The sequence below is a fragment of the Stenella coeruleoalba genome, assembly GCF_951394435.1.
Source record: "Stenella coeruleoalba genome assembly, chromosome: 7".
In the NCBI taxonomy this organism is placed as follows: Eukaryota; Metazoa; Chordata; class Mammalia; order Artiodactyla; family Delphinidae; genus Stenella; species Stenella coeruleoalba.
In genome coordinates this window covers 3,241,447-3,264,857 of record NC_137153.1, presented here as the reverse complement: position 1 = coordinate 3,264,857, position 23,411 = coordinate 3,241,447, and the positions used below count along the sequence as shown (strand labels likewise).

Below are 23,411 nucleotides of genomic sequence, written 5' to 3'. Positions count from 1 at the left end.
ACCACAACTTCTTTATCCATTTTTCACTTCCTGCGATGTTGAACTTGTACTGTAAACGAGGTTCTTGTAAACAGGGCCGTTCGAATGTTTGGGGTGGCTGTGTCTTTTTGATTTTAATTTCCCTAAGCTATAGGACCATAAGTGGCAGTGCCCTAGGCTCTGTTGGTTTGTTTTTTAGATGTTTCAGGAAACACCATACACTTCTCCCGAGTGTCTGTTGGCAATTTACATCCCGCCCATCAGCATAACAAGGCTCCCAGTTGTCCATGGCCTGTCCTGCCTTTCTGGATTTTACACTTTTTTCAGATGCCCCTTTTGACCGGGGGGAAGTGAGACTTCATTGTAGTGCAGATTTCCTTTGCAAGCTTGCTTGGTTGGCCAAAAAGGGCGTATGCGTTTTTTCCTGAATATATTCAGGAAAAAACGCATACGCCCTTTTTGGCCAAGTGCATCATTGTGGACGTTCTGCCTCTTTTCCTATGCTTTCAATGCAATTCCAGTCTACCTCCTGAAATCGGTTTCCTGCAATTCTGCCCCGCTTTCAAGTCCTCTTGGCAGCCTTACTTCAGTCTATTTTTGGACGATAGCTGTCATTTATAACTCTGCAGGTTTGTGAATTACAGTGCCCCTGAGCTCCTTTCTTCAACTCGCTTTCTTGTGACCTGGCTGCAACACCGCAGGATGGCTTCAGGCCCTAATCTGGTTCCGGCACGGCACGCTGAGCCTTTGGTTATTTCCTCTTCCTGGTGGGAAATGAGAGTTAAATTTGCCCGTCCAGACACCTCCAACTAGTCTCTCATTGGTTCTCGCTATTCCTGTTCATCTTCCACAGAAATTGCAAACTGGGCCAAACAGGAGGTTAAAGGCGCTGACTCTCCAAGTGGGGAGAGTGTTAGTAAAGCGTCTGGAATGTTGCACCCGAGTACCAGGGGAGGAAAACTGAGACATATTTGAACACGTCTCCCGTTCACATGGTTGATCATACTTGGGTTCCACATGCATGTTTTAGCTGAAGGAAGAATACCTTAAACCTGGAGAGTTGAGACCCGTGTAATGGGTACCATGCAATATGACTTCAAAGGGTCTTCATTTGCTCACCGAACCTCTCCAATCCTATCACTGCTGCGTTTATGCCCCTGTACACATGCTTGATTCTCTTTTGGAGACATAGCAATCCATAGGTTTTACGATACTTATTAGTCAGGTACATTCTTAGGCGTTTAATATGCGGTGTTGAGTCCATTTCGTTGAGCAAGGAGTAGCTCTTGTCTATTCCATATTTGACTTAAGGAACTTTATCTGTGCTCATTTCAATCTCTGGTTTTATGCAGCACCCCAACTCACCTTTACCCTTAAGCAAGCATAAGTTGGTTTTCTAAATTTGAGACCCTGTTCTGTTCTGTAATTCAGTTCCTGTGTAGCCAAGTATACATTCCGTGTATTACTGATATCTTATGATGTTTCTTTTTCTGTGTGACTTATTTCAGTTAGAATCATCATACCTGAATCCACTCATTGTGCTGCTACGGGCCTGATGACACAGATTTCATTGCTGAGTGATATTGCTTTGTAAGTAAATACCACAACTTCTTTATCCATTTTTCACTTCCTGCGATGTTGAACTTGTACTGTAAACGAGGTTCTTGTAAACAGGGCCGTTCGAATGTTTGGGGTGGCTGTGTCTTTTTGATTTTAATTTCCCTAAGCTATAGGACCATAAGTGGCAGTGCCCTAGGCTCTGTTGCTTTGTTTTTTAGATGTTTCAGGAAACACCATACACTTCTCCCGAGTGTCTATTGGCAATTTACATCCCGCCCATCAGCATAACAAGGCTCCCAGTTGTCCATGGCCTGTCCTACCTTTCTGGATTTTACACTTTTTTCAGATGCCCCTTTTGACCGGGGGGAAGTGAGACTTCATTGTAGTGCAGATTTCCTTTGCAAGCTTGCTTGGTTGGCCAAAAAGGGCGTATGCGTTTTTTCCTGAATATATTCAGGAAAAAACGCATACGCCCTTTTTGGCCAAGTGCATCATTGTGGACGTTCTGCCTCTTTTCCTATGCTTTCAATGCAATTCCAGTCTACCTCCTGAAATCGTTTTCCTGCAATTCTGCCCCGCTTTCAAGTCCTCTTGGCAGCCTTACTTCAGTCTATTTTTGGACGATAGCTGTCATTTATAACTCTGCAGGTTTGTGAATTACAGTGCCCCTGAGCTCCTTTCTTCAACTCGCTTTCTTGTGACCTGGCTGCAACACCGCAGGATGGCTTCAGGCCCTAATCTGGTTCCGGCACGGCACGCTGAGCCTTTGGTTATTTCCTCTTCCTGGTGGGAAATGAGAGTTAAATTTGCCCGTCCAGACACCTCCAGCTAGTCTCTCATTGGTTCTCGCTATTCCTGTTCATCTTCCACAGAAATTGCAAACTGGGCCAAACAGGAGGTTAAAGGCGCTGACTCTCCAAGTGGGGAGAGTGTTAGTAAAGCGTCTGGAATGTTGCACCCGAGTACCAGGGGAGGAAAACTGAGACATATTTGAACACGTCTCCCGATCACATGGTTGATCATACTCTAGGTTCCACATGCATGTTTTAGCTGAAGGAAGAATACCTTAAACCTGGGTAGTTGAAACCCGTGGAATGGGTACCATGCAATATGACTTCAAAGGGTCTTCATTTGCTCACCGAACCTCTCCAATCCTATCAGTGCTGCGTTTATGCCCCTGTACACATGCTTGATTCTCTTTTGGAGACATAGCAATCCATAGGTTTTACGATACTTATTAGTCAGGTACATTCTTAGGCGTTTAATATGCGGTGTTGAGTCCATTTCGTTGAGCAAGGAGTAGCTCTTGTCTATTCCATATTTGACTTAAGGAACTTTATCTGTGCTCATTTCAATCTCTGGTTTTATGCAGCACCCCAACTCACCTTTACCCTTAAGCAAGCATAAGTTGGTTTTCTAAATTTGAGACCCTGTTCTGTTCTGTAATTCAGTTCCTGTGTAGCCAAGTTTACATTCCGTGTATTACTGATATCTTATGATGTTTCTTTTTCTGTGTGACTTATTTCAGTTAGAATCATCATACCTGAATCCACTCATTGTGATGCTAAGGGCCTGATTACATAGATTTCATTGCTGAGTGATATTGCTTTGTAAGTAAATACCACAACTTCTTTATCCATTTTTCACTTTCGGGGATGTTGAACTTGTACTGTAAACGAGGTTCTTGTAAACAGAGCCGTTCCAAACTTTGGGGTGGCTGTGTCTTTTTTATTTTAATTTCCCTAAGCTATAGGACCATAAGTGGCAGTGCCCTAGGCTCTGTTGCTTTGTTTTTTAGATGTTTCAGGAAACACCATACACTTCTCCCGAGTGTCTGTTGGCAATTTACATCCCGCCCATCAGCATAACAAGGCTCCCAGTTCTCCATGGCCTGTCCTGCCTTTCTGGATTTTACACTTTTTTCAGATGGCCCTTTTGACCGGGGGGAAGTGAGACTTCATTGTAGTGCAGATTTCCTTTGCAAGCTTGCTTGGTTGGCCAAAAAGGGCGTATGCGTTTTTTCCTGAATATATTCAGGAAAAAACGCATACGCCCTTTTTGGCCAAGTGCATCATTGTGGACGTTCTGCCTCTTTTCCTATGCTTTCAATGCAATTCCAGTCTACCTCCTGAAATCGGTTTCCTGCAATTCTGCCCCGCTTTCAAGTCCTCTTGGCAGCCTTACTTCAGTCTATTTTTGGACGATAGCTGTCATTTATAACTCTGCAGGTTTGTGAATTACAGTGCCCCTGAGCTCCTTTCTTCAACTCGCTTTCTTGTGACCTGGCCGCAACACCGCAGGATGGCTTCAGGCCCTAATCTGGTTCCGGCACGGCACGCTGAGCCTTTGGTTATTTCCTCTTCCTGGTGGGAAATGAGAGTTAAATTTGCCCGTCCAGACACCTCCAGCTAGTCTCTCATTGGTTCTCGCTATTCCTGTTCATCTTCCGCAGAAATTGCAAACTGGGCCAAACAGGAGGTTAAAGGCGCTGACTCTCCAAGTGGGGAGAGTGTTAGTAAAGCGTCTGGAATGTTGCACCCGAGTACCAAGGGAGGAAAACTGAGACATATTTGAACACGTCTCCCGTTCACATGGTTGATCATACTTGGGTTCCACATGCATGTTTTAGCTGAAGGAAGAATACCTTAAACCTGGAGAGTTGAGACCCGTGGAATGGGTACCATGCAATATGACTTCAAAGGGTCTTCATTTGCTCACCGAACCTCTCCAATCCTATCACTGCTGCGTTTATGCCCCTGTACACATGCTTGATTCTCTTTTGGAGACATAGCAATCCATAGGTTTTACGATACTTACTAGTCAGGTACATTCTTAGGCGTTTAATATGCGGTGTTGAGTCCATTTCGTTGAGCAAGGAGTAGCTCTTGTCTATTCCATATTTGACTTAAGGAACTTTATCTGTGCTCATTTCAATCTCTGGTTTTATGCAGCACCCCAACTCACCTTTACCCTTAAGCAAGCATAAGTTGGTTTTCTAAATTTGAGACCCTGTTCTGTTCTGTAATTCAGTTCCTGTGTAGCCAAGTTTACATTCCGTGTATTACTGATATCTTATGATGTTTCTTTTTCTGTGTGACTTATTTCAGTTAGAATCATCATACCTGAATCCACTCATTGTGATGCTAAGGGCCTGATGACATAGATTTCATTGCTGAGTGATATTGCTTTGTAAGTAAATACCACAACTTCTTTATCCATTTTTCACTTTCTGCGATGTTGAACTTGTACTGTAAACGAGGTTCTTGTAAACAGAGCCGTTCCAAACTTTGGGGTGGCTGTGTCTTTTTGATTTTAATTTCCCTAAGCTATAGGACCATAAGTGGCAGTGCCCTAGGCTCTGTTGCTTTGTTTTTTAGATGTTTCAGGAAACACCATACACTTCTCCGGAGTGGTTGTTGGCAATTTACATCCCGCCCATCAGCATAACAAGGCTCCCAGTTGTCCATGGCCTGTCCTGCCTTTCTGGATTTTACACGTTTTTCAGATGGCCCTTTTGACCGGGGGGAAGTGAGACTTCATTGTAGTGCAGATTTCCTTTGCAAGCTTGCTTGGTTGGCCAAAAAGGGCGTATGCGTTTTTTCCTGAATATATTCAGGAAAAAACGCATACGCCCTTTTTGGCCAAGTGCATCATTGTGGACGTTCTGCCTCTTTTCCTATGCTTTCAATGCAATTCCAGTCTACCTCCTGAAATCGGTTTCCTGCAATTCTGCCCCGCTTTCAAGTCCTCTTGGCAGCCTTACTTCAGTCTATTTTTGGACGATAGCTGTCATTTATAACTCTGCAGGTTTGTGAATTACAGTGCCCCTGAGCTCCATTCTTCAACTCGCTTTCTTGTGACCTGGCCGCAACACCGCAGGATGGCTTCAGGCCCTAATCTGGTTCCGGCACGGCACGCTGAGCCTTTGGTTATTTCCTCTTCCTGGTGGGAAATGAGAGTTAAATTTGCCCGTCCAGACACCTCCAGCTAGTCTCTCATTGGTTCTCGCTATTCCTGTTCATCTTCCGCAGAAATTGCAAACTGGGCCAAACAGGAGGTTAAAGGGACTGACTCTCCAAGTGGGGAGAGAGTTAGTAAAGCGTCTGGAATGTTGCACCCGAGTACCAGGGGAGGAAAACTGAGACATATTTGAACACGTCTCCCGTTCACATGGTTGATCATACTTGGGTTCCACATGCATGTTTTAGCTGAAGGAAGAATACCTTAAACCTGGAGAGTTGAGACCCGTGTAATGGGTACCATGCAATATGACTTCAAAGGGTCTTCATTTGCTCACCGAACCTCTCCAATCCTATCACTGCTGCGTTTATGCCCCTGTACACATGCTTGATTCTCTTTTGGAGACATAGCAATCTATAGGTTTTACGATACTTACTAGTCAGGTACATTCTTAGGCGTTTAATATGCGGTGTTGAGTCCATTTCGTTGAGCAAGGAGTAGCTCTTGTCTATTCCATATTTGGCTTAAGGAACTTTATCTGTGCTCATTTCAATCTCTGGTTTTATGCAGCACCCCAACTCACCTTTACCCTTAAGCAAGCATAAGTTGGTTTTCTAAATTTGAGACCCTGTTCTGTTCTGTAATTCAGTTCCTGTGTAGCCAAGTTTACATTCCGTGTATTACTGATATCTTATGATGTTTCTTTTTCTGTGTGACTTATTTCAGTTAGAATCATCGTACCTGAATCCACTCATTATGCTGCTACAGACCTGATGACATAGATTTCATTGCTGAGTGATACTGCATTGTACGTAAGTACCACAAGTTCTTTATCCATTTTTCACTTTCTGCGATGTTGAACTTGTACTGTAAACGAGGTTCTTGTAAACAGAGCCGTTCCAAACTTTGGGGTGGCTGTGTCTTTTTGATTTTAATTTCCCTAAGCTATAGGACCATAAGTGGCAGTGCCCTAGGCTCTGTTGCTTTGTTTTTTAGATGTTTCAGGAAACACCATACACTTCTCCGGAGTGTCTGTTGGCAATTTACATCCCGCCCATCAGCATAACAAGGCTCCCAGTTGTCCATGGCCTGTCCTGCCTTTCTGGATTTTACACTTTTTTCAGATGGCCCTTTTGACCGGGGGGAAGTGAGACTTCATTGTAGTGCAGATTTCCTTTGCAAGCTTGCTTGGTTGGCCAAAAAGGGCGTATGCGTTTTTTCCTGAATATATTCAGGAAAAAACGCATACGCCCTTTTTGGCCAAGTGCATCATTGTGGACGTTCTGCCTCTTTTCCTATGCTTTAAATGCAATTCCAGTCTACCTCTTGAAATCGGTTTCCTGCAATTCTGCCCCGCTTTCAAGTCCTCTTGGCAGCCTTACTTCAGTCTATTTTTGGACGATAGCTGTCATTTATAACTCTGCAGGTTTGTGAATTACAGTGCCCCTGAGCTCCTTTCTTCAACTCGCTTTCTTTTGAGCTGGCCGCAACACCGCAGGATGGCTTCAGGCCCTAATCTGGTTCCGGTACGGCACGCTGAGCCTTTGGTTATTTCCTCTTCCTGGTGGGAAATGAGAGTTAAATTTGCCCGTCCAGACACCTCCAGCTAGCCTGTCATTGGTTCTTGCTATTCCTGTTCATCTTCCGCAGAAATTGCAAACTGGGCCAAACAGGAGGTTAAAGGGACTGACTCTCCAAGTCGGGAGAGTGTTAGTAAAGCGTCTGGAATGTTGCACCCGAGTACCAGGGTACGAAAACTGACATATTTGAACACGTCTCCCGATCACATGGTTGATCATACTCTAGGTTCCACATGCATGTTTTAGCTGAAGGAAGAATACCTTAAACCTGGGTAGTTGAAACCCGTGGAATGGGTACCATGCAATATGACTTCAAAGGGTCTTCATTTGCTCACCGAACCTCTCCAATCCTATCACTGCTGCATTTATGCCCCTGTACACATGCTTGATTCTCTTTCGGAGACATAGCAATCCATAGGTTTTAAGATACTTACTAGTCAGGTACATTCTTAGGCGTTTAATATGCGGTGTTGAGTCCATTTCGTTGAGCAAGGAGTAGCTCTTGTCTATTCCATATTTGACTTAAGGAACATTATCTGTGCTCATTTCAATCTCTGGTTTTATGCAGCACCCCAACTCACCTTTACCCTTAAGCAAGCATAAGTTGGTTTTCTAAATTTGAGTCCCTGTTCTGTTCTGTAATTCAGTTCCTGTGTAGCCAAGTTTACATTCCGTGTATTACTGATATCTTATGATGTTTCTTTTTCTGTGTGACTTACTTCAGTTAGAATCATCATACCTGAATCCACTCATTGTGCTGCTAAGGGCCTGATGACACAGATTTCATTGCTGAGTGATATTGCTTTGTAAGTAAATACCACAACTTCTTTATCCATTTTTCACTTTCTGTGATGTTGAACATGTACTGTAAACGAGGTTCTTGTAAACAGAGCCGTTCCAAACTTTGGGGTGGCTGTGTCTTTTTGATTTTAATTTCCCTAAGCTATAGGACCATAAGTGGAAGTGCCCTAGGCTCTGTTGCTTTGTTTTTTAGATGTTTCAGGAAACACCATACACTTCTCCCAGGTGTCTGTTGGGAATTTACATCCCGCCCATCAGCATAACAAGGCTCCCAGTTCTCAATGGCCTGTTGCCTTTCTGGATTTTACACTTTTTTCAGATGGCCCTTTTGGCCGGGGGGAAGTGAGACTTCATTGTAGTGCAGATTTCTTTGCAAGCTTGCTTGGTTGGCCAAAAAGGGCGTATGCGTTTTTTCCTGAATATATTCAGGAAAAAACGCATACGCCCTTTTTGGCCAAGTGCATCATTGTGGACGTTCTGCCTCTTTTCCTATGCTTTCAATGCAATTCCAGTCTACCTCCTGAAATCGGTTTCCTGCAATTCAACCCCGCTTTCAAGTCCTCTTGGCAGCCTTACTTCAGTCTATTTTTGGACGATAGCTGTCATTTATAAGTCTGCAGGTTTGTGAATTACAGTGCCCCTGAGCTCCTTTCTTCAACTCGCTTTCTTGTGACCTGGCCGCAACACCGCAGGATGGCTTCAGGCCCTAATCTGGTTATGGCACGGCACGCTGAGCCTTTGGTTAATTCCTCTTCCTGGTGGGAAATGAGAGTTAAATTTGCCCGTCCAGACACCTCCAGCTAGTCTCTCATTGGTTCTCGCTATTCCTGTTCATCTTCCGCAGAATTTGCAAACTGGGCCAAACAGGAGGTTAAAGGGACTGACTCTCCAAGTCGGGAGAGTGTTAGTAAAGCGTCTGGAATGTTGCACCCGAGTACCAGGGGAGGAAAACTGAGACATATTTGAACACGTTTCCCGATCACATGGTTGATCATACTCTAGGTTCCACATGCATGTTTTAGCTGAAGGAAGAATACCTTAAACCTGGAGAGTTGAGACCCGTGTAATGGGTACCATGCAATATGACTTCAAAGGGTCTTCATTTGCTCACCGAACCTCTCCAATCCTATCACTGCTGCGTTTATGCCCCTGTACACATGCTTGATTCTCTTTTGGAGACATAGCAATCCATAGGTTTTCCGATACTTACTAGTCAGGTACATTCTTAGGCGTTTCATATGCGGTGTTGAGTCCATTTCGTTGAGCAAGGAGTAGCTCTTGTCTATTCCATATTTGGCTTAAGGAACTTTATCTGTGCTCATTTCAATCTCTGGTTTTATGTAGCACCCCAACTCACCTTTCCCCTTAAGCAAGCATAAGTTGGTTTTCTAAATTTGAGACCCTGTTCTGTTTTGGAATGCAGTTCCTGTGTAGCCAAGTTTACATTCCGTGTATTAGTGATATCTTATGATGTTTCTTTTTCTGTGTGACTTATTTCAGTTAGAATCATCGTACCTGAATCCACTCATTATGCTGCTACGGGCCTGATGACACAGATTTCATTGCTGAGGGATACTGCATTGTACGTAAGTACGACAAGTTCTTTATCCATTTTTCACTTTCTGCGATGTTGAACTTGTACTGTAAACGAGGTTCTTGTAAACAGAGCCGTTCCAAACTTTGGGGTGGCTGTGTCTTTTTGAATTTAATTTCCCTAAGCTATAGGACCATAAGTGGAAGTTCCCTAGGCTCTGTTGCTTTGTTTTTTAGATGTTTCAGGAAACACCATACACTTCTCCTGAGTGGTTGTTGGCAATTTACATCCCGCCCATCAGCATAACAAGGCTCCCAGTTCTCAATGGCCTGTTGCCTTTCTGGATTTTACACTTTTTTCAGATGGCCCTTTTGGCCGGGGGGAAGTGAGACTTCATTGTAGTGCAGATTTCCTTTGCAAGCTTGCTTGGTTGGCCAAAAAGGGCGTATGCGTTTTTTTCTGAATATATTCAGGAAAAAACGCATACGCCCTTTTTGGCCAAGTGCATCATTGTGGACGTTCTGCCTCTTTTCCTATGCTTTCAATGCAATTCCAGTCTACCTCCTGAAATCGGTTTCCTGCAATTCTGCCCCTCTTTCAAGTCCTCTTGGCAGCCTTGCTTCAGTCTATTTTTGGACGATAGCTGTCATTTATAACTCTGCAGGTTTGTGAATTACAGTGCCCCTGAGCTCCTTTCTTCAACTCGCTTTCTTTTGAGCTGGCCGCAACACCGCAGGATGGCTACAGGCCCTAATCTGGTTCCGGTACGGCACGCTGAGCCTTTGGTTATTTCCTCTTCCTGGTGGGAAATGAGAGTTAAATTTGCCCGTCCAGACACCTCCAGCTAGCCTCTCATTGGTTCTCGCTATTCCTGTTCATCTTCTGCAGAAATTGCAAACTGGGCCAAACAGGAGATTAAAGGCGCTGACTCTCCAAGTGGGGAGAGTGTTAGTAAAGCGTCTGGAATGTTGCACCCGAGTACCAGGGGAGGAAAACTGAGACATATTTGAACACGTCTCCCGTTCACATGGTTGATCATACTTGGGTTCCACATGCATGTTTTAGCTGAAGGACGAATACCTTAAACCTGGAGAGTTGAGACCCGTGTAATGGGTACCATGCAATATGACTTCAAAGGGTCTTCATTTGCTCACCGAACCTCTCCAATCCTATCACTGCTGCGTTTATGCCCCTGTACACACGCTTGATTCTCTTTTGGAGACATAGCAATCCATAAGTTTTAAGATACTTACTAGTCAGGTACTTTCTTAGGCGTTTAATATGGGGTGTTGAGTCCATTTCGTTGAGCAAGGAGTAGCTCTTGTCTATTCCATATTTGGCTTAAGGAACTTTATCTGTGCTCATTTCAATCTCTGGTTTTACGCAGCACCCCAACTCACCTTTACCCTTAAGCAAGCATAAGTTGGTTTTCTAAATTTGAGACACTGTTCCTTTTGGAATTCAGTTCCTGTGTAGCCAAGTTTACATTCCGTGTATTAGTAATATCTTATGATGTTTCTTTTTCTGTGTGACTTATTTCAGTTAGAATCATCATACCTGAATCCACTCATTGTGATGCTAAGGGCCTGATGACACAGATTTCATTGCTGAGTGATATTGCTTTGTAAGTAAATACCACAACTTCTTTATCCATTTTTCACTTTCTGCGATGTTGAACTTCTACTGTAAACGAGGTTATTGTAAACAGATCCATTCCAAACTTTGGGGTGGCTGTGTCTTTTTGATTTTAATTTCCCTAAGCTATAGGACCATAAGTGGAAGTGCCCTAGGTTCTGTTGCTTTGTTTTTTAGATGTTTCAGGAAACACCATACACTTCTCCCGAGTGGTTGTTGGCAATTTACATCCCGCCCATCAGCATAACAAGGCTCCCAGTTCTCCATGGCCTGTCTTGTCTTTCTGGATTTTACACTTTTTTCAGATGGCCCTTTTGACCGGGGGGAAGTGAGACTTCATTGTAGTGCAGATTTCCTTTGCAAGCTTGCTTGGTTGGCCAAAAAGGGCGTATGCGTTTTTTCCTGAATATATTCAGGAAAAAACGCATACGCCCTTTTTGGCCAAGTGCATCATTGTGGACGTTCTGCCTCTTTTCCTATGCTTTCAATGCAATTCCAGTCTACCTCCTGAAATCGGTTTCCTGCAATTCTGCCCCGCTTTCAAGTCCTCTTGGCAGCCTTACTTCAGTCTATTTTTGGACGATAGCTGTCATTTATAACTCTGCAGGTTTGTGAAATACAGTGCCCCTGAGCTCCTTTCTTCAACTCGCTTTCTTGTGACCTGGCCGCAACACCGCAGGATGGCTTCAGGCCCTAATCTGGTTCTGGCATGGCACGCTGAGCCTTTGGTTAATTCCTCTTCCTGGTGGGAAATGAGAGTTAAATTTGCCCGTCCAGACACCTCCAGCTAGTCTCTCATTGGTTCTCGCTATTCCTGTTCATCTTCCGCAGAAATTGCAAACTGGGCCAAACAGGAGGTTAAAGGGACTGACTCTCCAAGTCGGGAGAGTGTTAGTAAAGCATCTGGAATGTTGCACCCGAGTACCAGGGGAGGAAAACTGAGACATATTTGAACACGTCTCCCGATCACATGGTTGATCATACTCTAGGTTCCACATGCATGTTTTAGCTGAAGGAAGAATACCTTAAACCTGGAGAGTTGAGACCCGTGTAATGCGTACCATGCAATATGACTTCAAAGGGTCTTCATTTGCTCACCGAACCTCTCCAATCCTATCACTGCTGCGTTTATGACCCTGTACACATGCTTGATTCTCTTTTGGAGACATAGCAATCCATAGGTTTTCCGGAACTTACTAGTAAGGTACATTCTTAGGCGTTTAATATGCGGTGTTGAGTCCATTTCGTTGAGCAAGGAGTAGCTCTTGTCTATTCCATATTTGACTTAAGGAACTTTATCTGTGCTCATTTCAATCTCTGGTTTTATGCAGCACCCCAACTCACCTTTACCCTTAAGCAAGCATAAGTTGGTTTTCTAAATTTGAGACCCTGTTCTGTTCTGTAATTCAGTTCCTGTGTAGCCAAGTTTACATTCCGTGTATTACTGATATCTTATGATGTTTCTTTTCTGTGTGACTTATTTCAGTTAGAATCATCATACCTGAATCCACTCATTGTGCTGCTACGGGCCTGATGACACAGATTTCATTGCTGAGTGATATTGCTTTGTAAGTAAATACCACAACTTCTTTATCCATTTTTCACTTTCTGCGATGTTGAACTTGTACTGTAAACGAGGTTCTTGTAAACAGAGCCGTTCGAAAGTTTGGGGTGGCTGTGTCTTTTTGATTTTAATTTCCCTAAGCTATAGGACCATAAGTGGCAGTGCCCTAGGCTCTGTTGCTTTGTTTTTTAGATGTTTCAGGAAACACCATACACTTCTCCCAAGTGTCTGTTGGCAATTTACATCCCGCCCATCAGCATAACAAGGCTCCCAGTTCTCAATTGCCTGTTGCCTTTCTGGATTTTACACTTTTTTCAGATGGCCCTTTTGACCGGGGGGAAGTGAGACTTCATTGTAGTGCAGATTTCCTTTGCAAGCTTGCTTGGTTGGCCAAAAAGGGCGTATGCGTTTTTTCCTGAATATATTCAGGAAAAAACGCATACGCCCTTTTTGGCCAAGTGCATCATTGTGGACGTTCTGCCTCTTTTCCTATGCTTTCAATGCAATTCCAGTCTACCTCCTGAAATCGGTTTCCTGCAATTCTACCCCGCTTTCAAGTCCTCTTGGCAGCCTTACTTCAGTCTATTTTTGGACGATAGCTGTCATTTATAACTCTGCAGGTTTGTGAATTACAGTGCCCCTGAGCTCCTTTCTTCAACTCGCTTTCTTGTGACCTGGCCGCAAAACCGCAGGATGGCTTCAGGCCCTAATCTGGTTCCGGCACGGCACGCTGAGCCTTTGGTTAATTCCTCTTCCTGGTGGGAAATGAGAGTTAAATTTGCCCGTCCAGACACCTCCAGCTAGTCTCTCATTGGTTCTCGCTATTCTTGTTCATCTTCCGCAGAAATTGCAAACTGGGCCAAACAGGAGGTTAAAGGGACTGACTCTCCAAGTCGGAAGAGTGTTAGTAAAGCGTCTGGAATTTTGCACCCGAGTATCAGGGGAGGAAAACTGAGACATATTTGAACACGTCTCCCGTTCACATGGTTGATCATACTCTGGGTTCCACATGCATGTTTTAGCTGAAGGAAGAATACCTTAAACCTGGAGAGTTGAGACCCGTGTAATGGGTACCATGCAATATGACTTCAAAGGGTCTTCATTTGCTCACCGAACCTCTCCAATCCTATCACTGCTGCGTTTATGCCCCTGTACACACGCTTGATTCTCTTTTGGAGACATAGCAATCCATAGGTTTTAAGATACTTACTAGTCAGGTACATTCTTAGGCGTTTAATATGGGGTGTTGAGTCCATTTCGTTGAGCAAGGAGTAGCTCTTGTCTATTCCATATTTGGCTTAAGGAACTTTATCTGTGCTCATTTCAATCTCTGGTTTTATGCAGCACCCCAACTCACCTTTCCCCTTAAGCAAGCATAAGTTGGTTTTCTAAATTTGAGACCCTGTTCTGTTTTGGAATGCAGTTCCTGTGTAGCCAAGTTTACATTCCGTGTATTACTGATAACTTATGATGTTTCTTTTTCTGTGTGACTTATTTTAGTTAGAATCATCGTACCTGAATCCACTCATTATGCTGCTACGGGCCTGATGACATAGATTTCATTGCTGAGTGATACTGCATTGTACGTAAGTACCACAAGTTCTTTATCCATTTTTCACTTTCTGTGATATTGAACTTGTACTGTAAACGAGGTTCTTGAAAATGGAGGCGTCCCAAACTTTGGGGTGGCTGTGTCTTTTTGATTTTAATTTCCCTAAGCTATAGGACCATAAGTGGAAGTGCCCTAGGCTCTGTTGCTTTGTTTTTTAGATGTTTCAGGAAACACCATACACTTCTCCCGAGTGTCTGTTGGCAATTTACATCCCGCCCATCAGCATAACAAGGCTCCCAGTTCTCCATGGCCTGTCCTGCCTTTCTGGATTTTACACTTTTTTCAGATGGCCCTTTTGACTGGGGGAATTGAGACTTCATTGTAGTGCAGATTTCCTTTGCAAGCTTGCTTGGTTGGCCAAAAAGGGCGTATGCGTTTTTTCCTGAATATATTCAGGAAAAAACGCATACGCCCTTTTTGGCCAAGTGCATCATTGTGGACGTTCTGCCTCTTTTCCTATGCTTTCAATGCAATTCCAGTCTACCTCCTGAAATCGGTTTCCTGCAATTCTGCCCTGCTTTCAAGTCCTCTTGGCAGCCTTACTTCAGTCTATTTTTGGACGATAGCTGTCATTTATAACTCTGCAGGTTTGTGAATTACAGTGCCCCTGAGCTCCTTTCTTCAACTCGCTTTCTTTTGAGCTGGCCGCAACACCGCAGGATGGCTTCAGGCTCTAATCTGGTTTCGGCACGGCACGATGAGCCTTTGGTTATTTCCTCTTCCTGGTGGGTAATGAGAGTTAAATTTGCCCGTCCAGACACCTCCAGCTAGCCTCTCATTGGTTCTCGCTATTCCTGTTCATCTTCCGCAAAAATTGCAAACTGGGCCAAACAGGAGGTTAAAGGGACTGACTCTCCAAGTGGGGAGAGTGTTAGTAAAGCGTCTGGAATGTTGCACCCGAGTACCAGGGGAGGAAAACTGAGACATATTTGAACACGTCTCCCGATCACATGGTTGATCATACTCTAGGTTCCACATGCATGTTTTAGCTGAAGGAAGAATACCTTAAACCTGGGTATTTGAAACCCGTGGAATGGGTACCATGCAATATGACTTCAAAGGGTCTTCATTTGCTCACCGAACATCTCCAATCCTATCACTGCTGCGTTTATACCCCTGTACACACGCTTGATTCTCTTTCGGAGACATAGCAATCCATAGGTTTTACGATACTTACTAGTCAGGTACATTCTTAGGCGTTTAATATGCGGTGTTGAGTCCATTTCGTTGAGCAAGGAGTAGCTCTTGTCTATTCCATATATGGCTTAAGGAACTTTATCTGTGCTCATTTCAATCTCTGGTTTTATGCAGCACCCCAACTCACCTTTCCCCTTAAGCAAGCATAAGTTGGTTTTCTAAATTTGAGACCCTGTTCTGTTCTGTAATTCAGTTCCTGTGTAGCCAAGTTTCCATTCCGTGTATTACTGATATCTTATGATGTTTCTTTTTCTGCGTGACTTATTACAGTTAGAATCATCATACCTGAATCCACTCATTGTGCTGCTAAGGGCCTGATGACACAGATTTCATTGCTGAGTGATATTGCTTTGTCAGTAAATACCACAACTTCTTTATCCATTTTTCACTTTCTGCGATGTTGAACTTGTACTGTAAACGAGGTTCTTGTAAACAGAGCCATTCCAAACTTTGGGGTGGCTGTGTCTTTTTGATTTTAATTTCCCTAAGCTATAGGACCATAAGTGGAAGTGCCCTAGGTTCTGTTGCTTTGTTTTTTAGATGTTTCAGGAAACACCATACACTTCTCCCGAGTGGTTGTTGGCAATTTACATCCCGCCCATCAGCATAACAAGGCTCCCAGTTCTCCATGGCCTGTCCTGCCTTTCTGGATTTTACACTTTTTTCAGATGGCCCTTTTGACCGGGGGGAAGTGAGACTTCATTGTAGTGCAGATTTCCTTTGCAAGCTTGCTTGGTTGGCCAAAAAGGGCGTATGCGTTTTTTCCTGAATATATTCAGGAAAAAACGCATACGCCCTTTTTGGCCAAGTGCATCATTGTGGACGTTCTGCCTCTTTTCCTATGCTTGCAATGCAATTCCAGTCTACCTCCTGAAATCGGTTTCCTGCAATTCTGCCCCGCTTTCAAGTCCTCTTGGCAGCCTTACTTCAGTCTATTTTTGGACGATAGCTGTCATTTATAACTCTGCAGGTTTGTGAATTACAGTGCCCCTGAGCTCCTTTCTTCAACTCGCTTTCTTTTGAGCTGGCCGCAACACCACAGGATGGCTTCAGGCCCTAATCTGGTTCCAGCACGGCACGCTGAGCCTTTGGTTATTTCCTCTTCCTGGTGGGAAATGAGAGTTAAATTTGCCCGTCCAGACACCTCCAGCTAGCCTCTCATTGGTTCTCGCTATTTCTGTTCATCTTAAGCGGAAATTGCAAACTGGGCCAAACAGGAGGTTAAAGGGACTGACCCTCCAAGTCGGGAGAGTGTTAGTAAAGCGTCTGGAATGTTGCACCCGAGTACCAGGGTACGAAAACTGAGACATATTTGAACACGTCTCCCGATCACATGGTTGATCATACTCTAGGTTCCACATGCATGTTTTAGCTGAAGGAAGAATACCTTAAACCTGGGTAGTTGAAACCCGTGGAATGGGTACCATGCAATATGACTTCAAAGGGTCTTCATTTGCTCACCGAACCTCTCCAATCCTATTACTGCTGCGTTTATGCCCCTGTACACATGCTTGATTCTCTTTCGGAGACATAGCAATCCATAGGTTTTAAGATACTTACTAGTCAGGTACATTCTTAGGCGTTTAATATGCGGTGTTGAGTCCATTTCGTTGAGCAAGGAGTAGCTCTTGTCTATTCCATATTTGGCTTAAGGAACTTTATCTGTGCTCATTTCAATCTGTGGTTTTATGCAGCACCCCAACTCACCTTTACCCTTAAGCAAGCATAAGTTGGTTTTCTAAATTTGAGTCCCTGTTCTGTTCTGTAATTCAGTTCCTGTGTAGCCAAGTTTACATTCCGTGTATTACTGATATCTTATGATGTTTCATTTTCTGTGTGACTTACTTCAGTTAGAATCATCATACCTGAATCCACTCATTGTGCTGCTACGGGCCTGATGACACAGATTTCATTGCTGAGTGATATTGCTTTGTAAGTAAATACCACAACTTCTTTATCCATTTTTCACTTTCTGCGATGTTGAACTTGTACTGTAAACGAGGTTCTTGTAAACAGAGCCATTCCAAACTTTGGGGTGGCTGTGTCTTTTTGATTTTAATTTCCCTAAGCTATAGGACCATAAGTGGAAGTGCCCTAGGTTCTGTTGCTTTGTTTTTTAGATGTTTCAGGAAACACCATACACTTCTCCCGAGTGGTTGTTGGCAATTTACATCCCGCCCATCAGCATAACAAGGCTCCCAGTTCTCCATGGCCTGTCCTGCCTTTCTGGATTTTACACTTTTTTCAGATGGCCCTTTTGACCGGGGGGAAGTGAGACTTCATTGTAGTGCAGATTTCCTTTGCAAGCTTGCTTGGTTGGCCAAAAAGGGCGTATGCGTTTTTTCCTGAATATATTCAGGAAAAAACGCATACGCCCTTTTTGGCCAAGTGCATCATTGTGGACGTTCTGCCTCTTTTCCTATGCTTTCAATGCAATTCCAGTCTACCTCCTGAAATCGGTTTCCTGCAATTCTGCCCCGCTTTCAAGTCCTCTTGGCAGCCTTACTTCAGTCTATTTTTGGACGATAGCTGTCATTTATAACTCTGCAGGTTTGTGAATTACAGTGCCCCTGAACTCCTTTCTTCAACTCGCTTTCTTGTGACCTGGCCGCAACACCGCAGGATGGCTTCAGGCCCTAATCTGGTTCCGGTACGGCACACTGAGCCTTTGGTTATTTCCTCATCCTGGTGGGAAATGAGAGTTAAATTTGCCCGTCCAGACACCTCCAGCTAGCCTCTCATTGGTTCTCGCTATTCCTGTTCATCTTCCGCAGAAATTGCAAACTGGGCCAAACAGGAGGTTAAAGGCGCTGACTCTCCAAGTGGGGAGAGTGTTAGTAAAGCGTCTGGAATGTTGCACCCGAGTACCAGGGGAGGAAAACTGAGACATATTTGAACACGTCTCCCGTTCACATGGTTGATCATACTTGGGTTCCACATGCATGTTTTAGCTGAAGGAAGAATACCTTAAACCTGGAGAGTTGAGACCCGTGTAATGGGTACCATGCAATATGACTTCAAAGGGTCTTCATTTGCTCACCGAACCTCTCCAATCCTATCACTGCTGCGTTTATGCCCCTGTACACATGCTTGATTCTCTTTTGGAGACATAGCAATCCTTAGGTTTTACGATACTTACTAGTCAGGTACATTCTTAGGCGTTTAATATGCGGTGTTGAGTCCATTTCGTTGAGCAAGGAGTAGCTCTTGTCTATTCCATATTTGACTTAAGGAACTTTATCTGTGCTCATTTCAATCTCTGGTTTTATGCAGCACCCCAACTCACCTTTCCCCTTAAGCAAGCATAAGTTGGTTTTCTAAATTTGAGACCCTGTTCTGTTCTGTAATTCAGTTCCTGTGTAGCCAAGTTTACATTCCGTGTATTACTGATATCTTATGATGTTTCTTTTTCTGTGTGACTTATTTCAGTTAGAATCATCATACCTGAATCCACTCATTGTGCTGCTAAGGGCCTGATGACACAGATTTCATTGCTGAGTGATATTGCTTTGTAAGTAAATACCACAACTTCTTTATCCATTTTTCACTTTCTGCGATGTTGAACTTGTACTGTAAACGAGGTTCTTGTAAACAGAGCCGTTCCAAACTTTGGGGTGGCTGTGTCTTTTTGATTTTAATTTCCCTAAGCTATAGGACCATAAGTGGAAGTGCCCTAGGTTCTGTTGCTTTGTTTTTTAGATGTTTCAGGAAACACCATACACTTCTCCCGAGTGGTTGTTGGCAATTTACATCCCGCCCATCAGCATAACAAGGCTCCCAGTTCTCCATGGCCTGTCCTGCCTTTCTGGATTTTACACTTTTTTCAGATGGCCCTTTTGCCCGGGGGGAAGTGAGACTTCATTGTAGTGCAGATTTCCTTTGCAAGCTTGCTTGGTTGGCCAAAAAGGGCGTATGCGTTTTTTCCTGAATATATTCAGGAAAAAACGCATACGCCCTTTTTGGCCAAGTGCATCATTGTGGACGTTCTGCCTCTTTTCCTATGCTTGCAATGCAATTCCAGTCTACCTCCTGAAATCGGTTTCCTGCAATTCTGCCCCGCTTTCAAGTCCTCTTGGCAGCCTTACTTCAGTCTATTTTTGGACGATAGCTGTCATTTATAACTCTGCAGGTTTGTGAATTACAGTGCCCCTGAGCTCCTTTCTTCAACTCGCTTTCTTGTGACCTGGCCGCAACACCGCAGGATGGCTTCAGGCCCTAATCTGGTTCCGGCACGGCATGCTGAGCCTTTGGTTAATTCCTCTTCCTGGTGGGAAATGAGAGTTAAATTTGCCCGTCCAGACACCTCCAGCTAGCCTCTCATTGGTTCTCGCTATTCCTGTTCATCTTCCGCAGAAATTGCAAACTGGGCCAAACAGGAGGTTAAAGGGACTGACTCTCCAAGTCGGAAGAGTGTTAGTAAAGCGTCTGGAATGTTGCACCCGAGTACCAGGGGACGAAAACTGAGACATATTTGAACACGTCTCCCGATCAAATGGTTGATCATACTCTAGGTTCCATATGCATGTTTTAGCTGAAGGAAGAATACCTTAAACCTGGGTAGTTGAAACCCGTGGAATGGGTACCATGCAATATGACTTCAAAGGGTCTTCATTTGCTCACCGAACCTCTCCAATCCTATCACTGCTGCGTTTATGCCCCTGTACACATGCTTGATTCTCTTTCGGAGACATAGCAATCCATAGGTTTTAAGATACTTACAAGTCAGGTACATTCTTAGGCGTTTAATATGCGGTGTTGAGTCCATTTCGTTGAGCAAGGAGTAGCTCTTGTCTATTCCATATTTGGCTTAAGGAACTTTATCTGTGCTCATTTCAATCTCTGGTTTTATGCAGCACCCCAACTCACCTTTACCCTTAAGCAAGCATAAGTTGTTTTTCTAAATTTGAGTCCCTGTTCTGTTCTGTAATTCAGTTCCTGTGTAGCCAAGTTTCCATTCCGTGTATTACTCATATCTTATGATGTTTCTTTTTCTGTGTGACTTATTTCAGTTAGAATCATCATACCTGAATCCACTCATTGTGCTGCTAAGGGCCTGATGACATAGATTTCATTGCTGAGTGATATTGCTTTGTAAGTGAATACCACAACTTCTTTATCCATTTTTCACTTTCTGCGATGTTGAACTTGTACTGTAAACGAGGTTCTTGTAAACGGAGCCGTTCCAAACTTTGGGGTGGCTGTGTCTTTTTGATTTTAATTTCCCTAAGCTATAGGACCATAAGTGGAGGTGCCCTAGGCTCTGTTGCTTTGTTTTTTAGATGTTTCAGGAAACACCATACACTTCTCCCAAGTGTCTGTTGGCAATTTACATCCCGCCCATCAGCATAACAAGGCTCCCAGTTCTCAATTGCCTGTTGCCTTTCTGGATTTTACACTTTTTTCAGATGGCCCTTTTGACCGGGGGGAAGTGAGACTTCATTGTAGTGCAGATTTCCTTTGCAAGCTTGCTTGGTTGGCCAAAAAGGGCGTATGCGTTTTTTCCTGAATATATTCAGGAAAAAACGCATACGCCCTTTTTGGCCAAGTGCATCATTGTGGACGTTCTGCCTCTTTTCCTATGCTTTCAATGCAATTCCAGTCTACCTCCTGAAATCGGTTTCCTGCAATTCTGCCCCGCTTTCAAGTCCTCTTGGCAGCCTTACTTCAGTCTATTTTTGGACGATAGCTGTCATTTATAACTCTGCAGGTTTGTGAATTACAGTGCCCCTGAGCTCCTTTCTTCATCTCGCTTTCTTGTGACCTGGCCGCAACACCGCAGGATGGCTTCAGGCCCTAATCTGGTTCCAGCCCGGCACGCTGAGCCTTTGGTTATTTCCTCTTCCTGGTGGGAAATGAGAGTTAAATTTGCCCGTCCAGACACCTCCAGCTAGTCTCTCATTGGTTCTCGCTATTCCTGTTCATCTTCCGCAGAAATTGCAAACTGGGCCAAACAGGATGTTAAAGGCGCTGACTCTCCAAGTGGGGAGAGTGTTAGTAAAGCGTCTGGAATGTTGCACCCGAGTACCAGGGGAGGAAAACTGAGACATATTTGAACACGTCTCCCGTTCACATGGTTGATCATACTTGGGTTCCACATGCATGTTTTAGCTGAAGGAAGAATACCTTAAACCTGGACAGTTGAGACCCGTGGAATGGGTACCATGCAATATGACTTCAAAGGGTCTTCATTTGCTCACCGAACCTCTCCAATCCTATCACTGCTGCGTTTATGCCCCTGTACACATGCTTGATTCTCTTTCGGAGACATAGCAATCCATAGGTTTTAAGATACTTACTAGTCAGGTACATTCTTAGGCGTTTAATATGCGGTGTTGAGTCCATTTCGTTGAGCAAGGAGTAGCTCTTGTCTATTCCATATTTGACTTAAGGAACTTTATCTGTGCTCATTTCAATCTCTGGTTTTATGCAGCACCCCAACTCACCTTTACCCTTAAGCAAGCATAAGTTGGTTTTCTAAATTTGAGACCCTGTTCTGTTCTGTAATTCAGTTCCTGTGTAGCCAAGTTTACATTCCGTGTATTACTGATATCTTATGATGTTTCTTTTTCTGTGTGACTTACTTCAGTTAGAATCATCATACCTGAATCCACTCATTGTGCTGCTAAGGGCCTGATGACACAGATTTCATTGCTGAGTGATATTGCTTTGTAAGTAAATACCACAACTTCTTTATCCATTTTTCACTTTCTGCGATGTTGAACTTGTACTGTAAACGAGGTTCTTGTAAACAGAGCCGTTCCAAACTTTGGGGTGGCTGTGTCTTTTTGATTTTAATTTCCCTAAGCTATAGGACCATAAGTGGAAGTGCCCTAGGTTCTGTTGCTTTGTTTTTTAGATGTTTCAGGAAACACCATACACTTCTCCGGAGTGGTTGTTGGCAATTTACATCCCGCGCATCAGCATAACAAGGCTCCCAGTTCTCCATGGCCTGTCCTGCCTTTCTGGATTTTACACTTTTTTCAGATGGCCCTTTTGACCGGGGGGAAGTGAGACTTCATTGTAGTGCAGATTTCCTTTGCAAGCTTGCTTGGTTGGCCAAAAAGTGCGTATGCGTTTTTTCCTGAATATATTCAGGAAAAAACGCATACGCCCTTTTTGGCCAAGTGCATCATTGTGGACGTTCTGCCTCTTTTCCTATGCTTTCAATGCAATTCCAGTCTACCTCCTGAAATCGGTTTCCTGCAATTCTGCCCCGCTTTCAAGTCCTCTTGGCAGCCTTACTTCAGTCTATTTTTGGACGATAGCTGTCATTTATAACTCTGCAGGTTTGTGAATTACAGTGCCCCTGAGCTCCTTTCTTCAACTCGCTTTCTTGTGACCTGGCCGCAACACCGCAGGATGGCTTCAGGCCCTAATCTGGTTCCGGTACGGTACGCTCAGCCTTTGGTTATTTCCTCTTCCTGGTGGGAAATGAGAGTTAAATTTGCCCGTCCAGACACCTCCAGCTAGCCTCTCATTGGTTCTCGCTATTCCTGTTCATCTTCCGCAGAAATTGCAAACTGGGCCAAACAGGAGGTTAAAGGCGCTGACTCTCCAAGTGGGGAGAGTGTTAGTAAAGCGTCTGGAATGTTGCACCCGAGTACCAGGGGAGGAAAACTGACACATATTTGAACACGTCTGCCGTTCACATGGTTGATCATACTTGGGTTCCACATGCATGTTTTAGCTGAAGGAAGAATACCTTAAACCTGGAGAGTTGAGACCCGTGTAATGGGTACCATGCAATATGACTTCAAAGGGTCTTCATTTGCTCACCGCACCTCTCCAATCCTATCACTGCTGCGTTTATGCCCCTGTACACATGCTTGATTCTCTTTCGGAGACATAGCAATCCATAGGTTTTACGATACTTACTAGTCAGGTACATTCTTAGGCGTTTAATATGCGGTGTTGAGTCCATTTCGTTGAGCAAGGAGTAGCTCTTGTCTATTCCATATTTGACTTAAGGAACTTTATCTGTGCTCATTT

At 43.9% G+C, this 23,411-nt stretch overlaps 2 long non-coding RNA genes across 27 annotated transcripts in view; both read left to right on the top strand.

The window, feature by feature from the left end:
* The window catches only part of LOC307189640, a 454,842-nt gene extending 440,646 nt beyond the window's left edge, over window positions 1-14,196 (top strand). Inside the window, exon 3 of the long non-coding RNA XR_013829257.1 lies at window positions 14,114-14,196. This is a non-coding gene — a long non-coding RNA (uncharacterized lncRNA). The remainder of the gene's footprint in view (window positions 1-14,113) is intronic.
* The window catches only part of LOC307189637, a 2,307,304-nt gene that overhangs the window by 773,889 nt on the left and 1,510,004 nt on the right, over window positions 1-23,411 (top strand). The window lies entirely within an intron of this gene.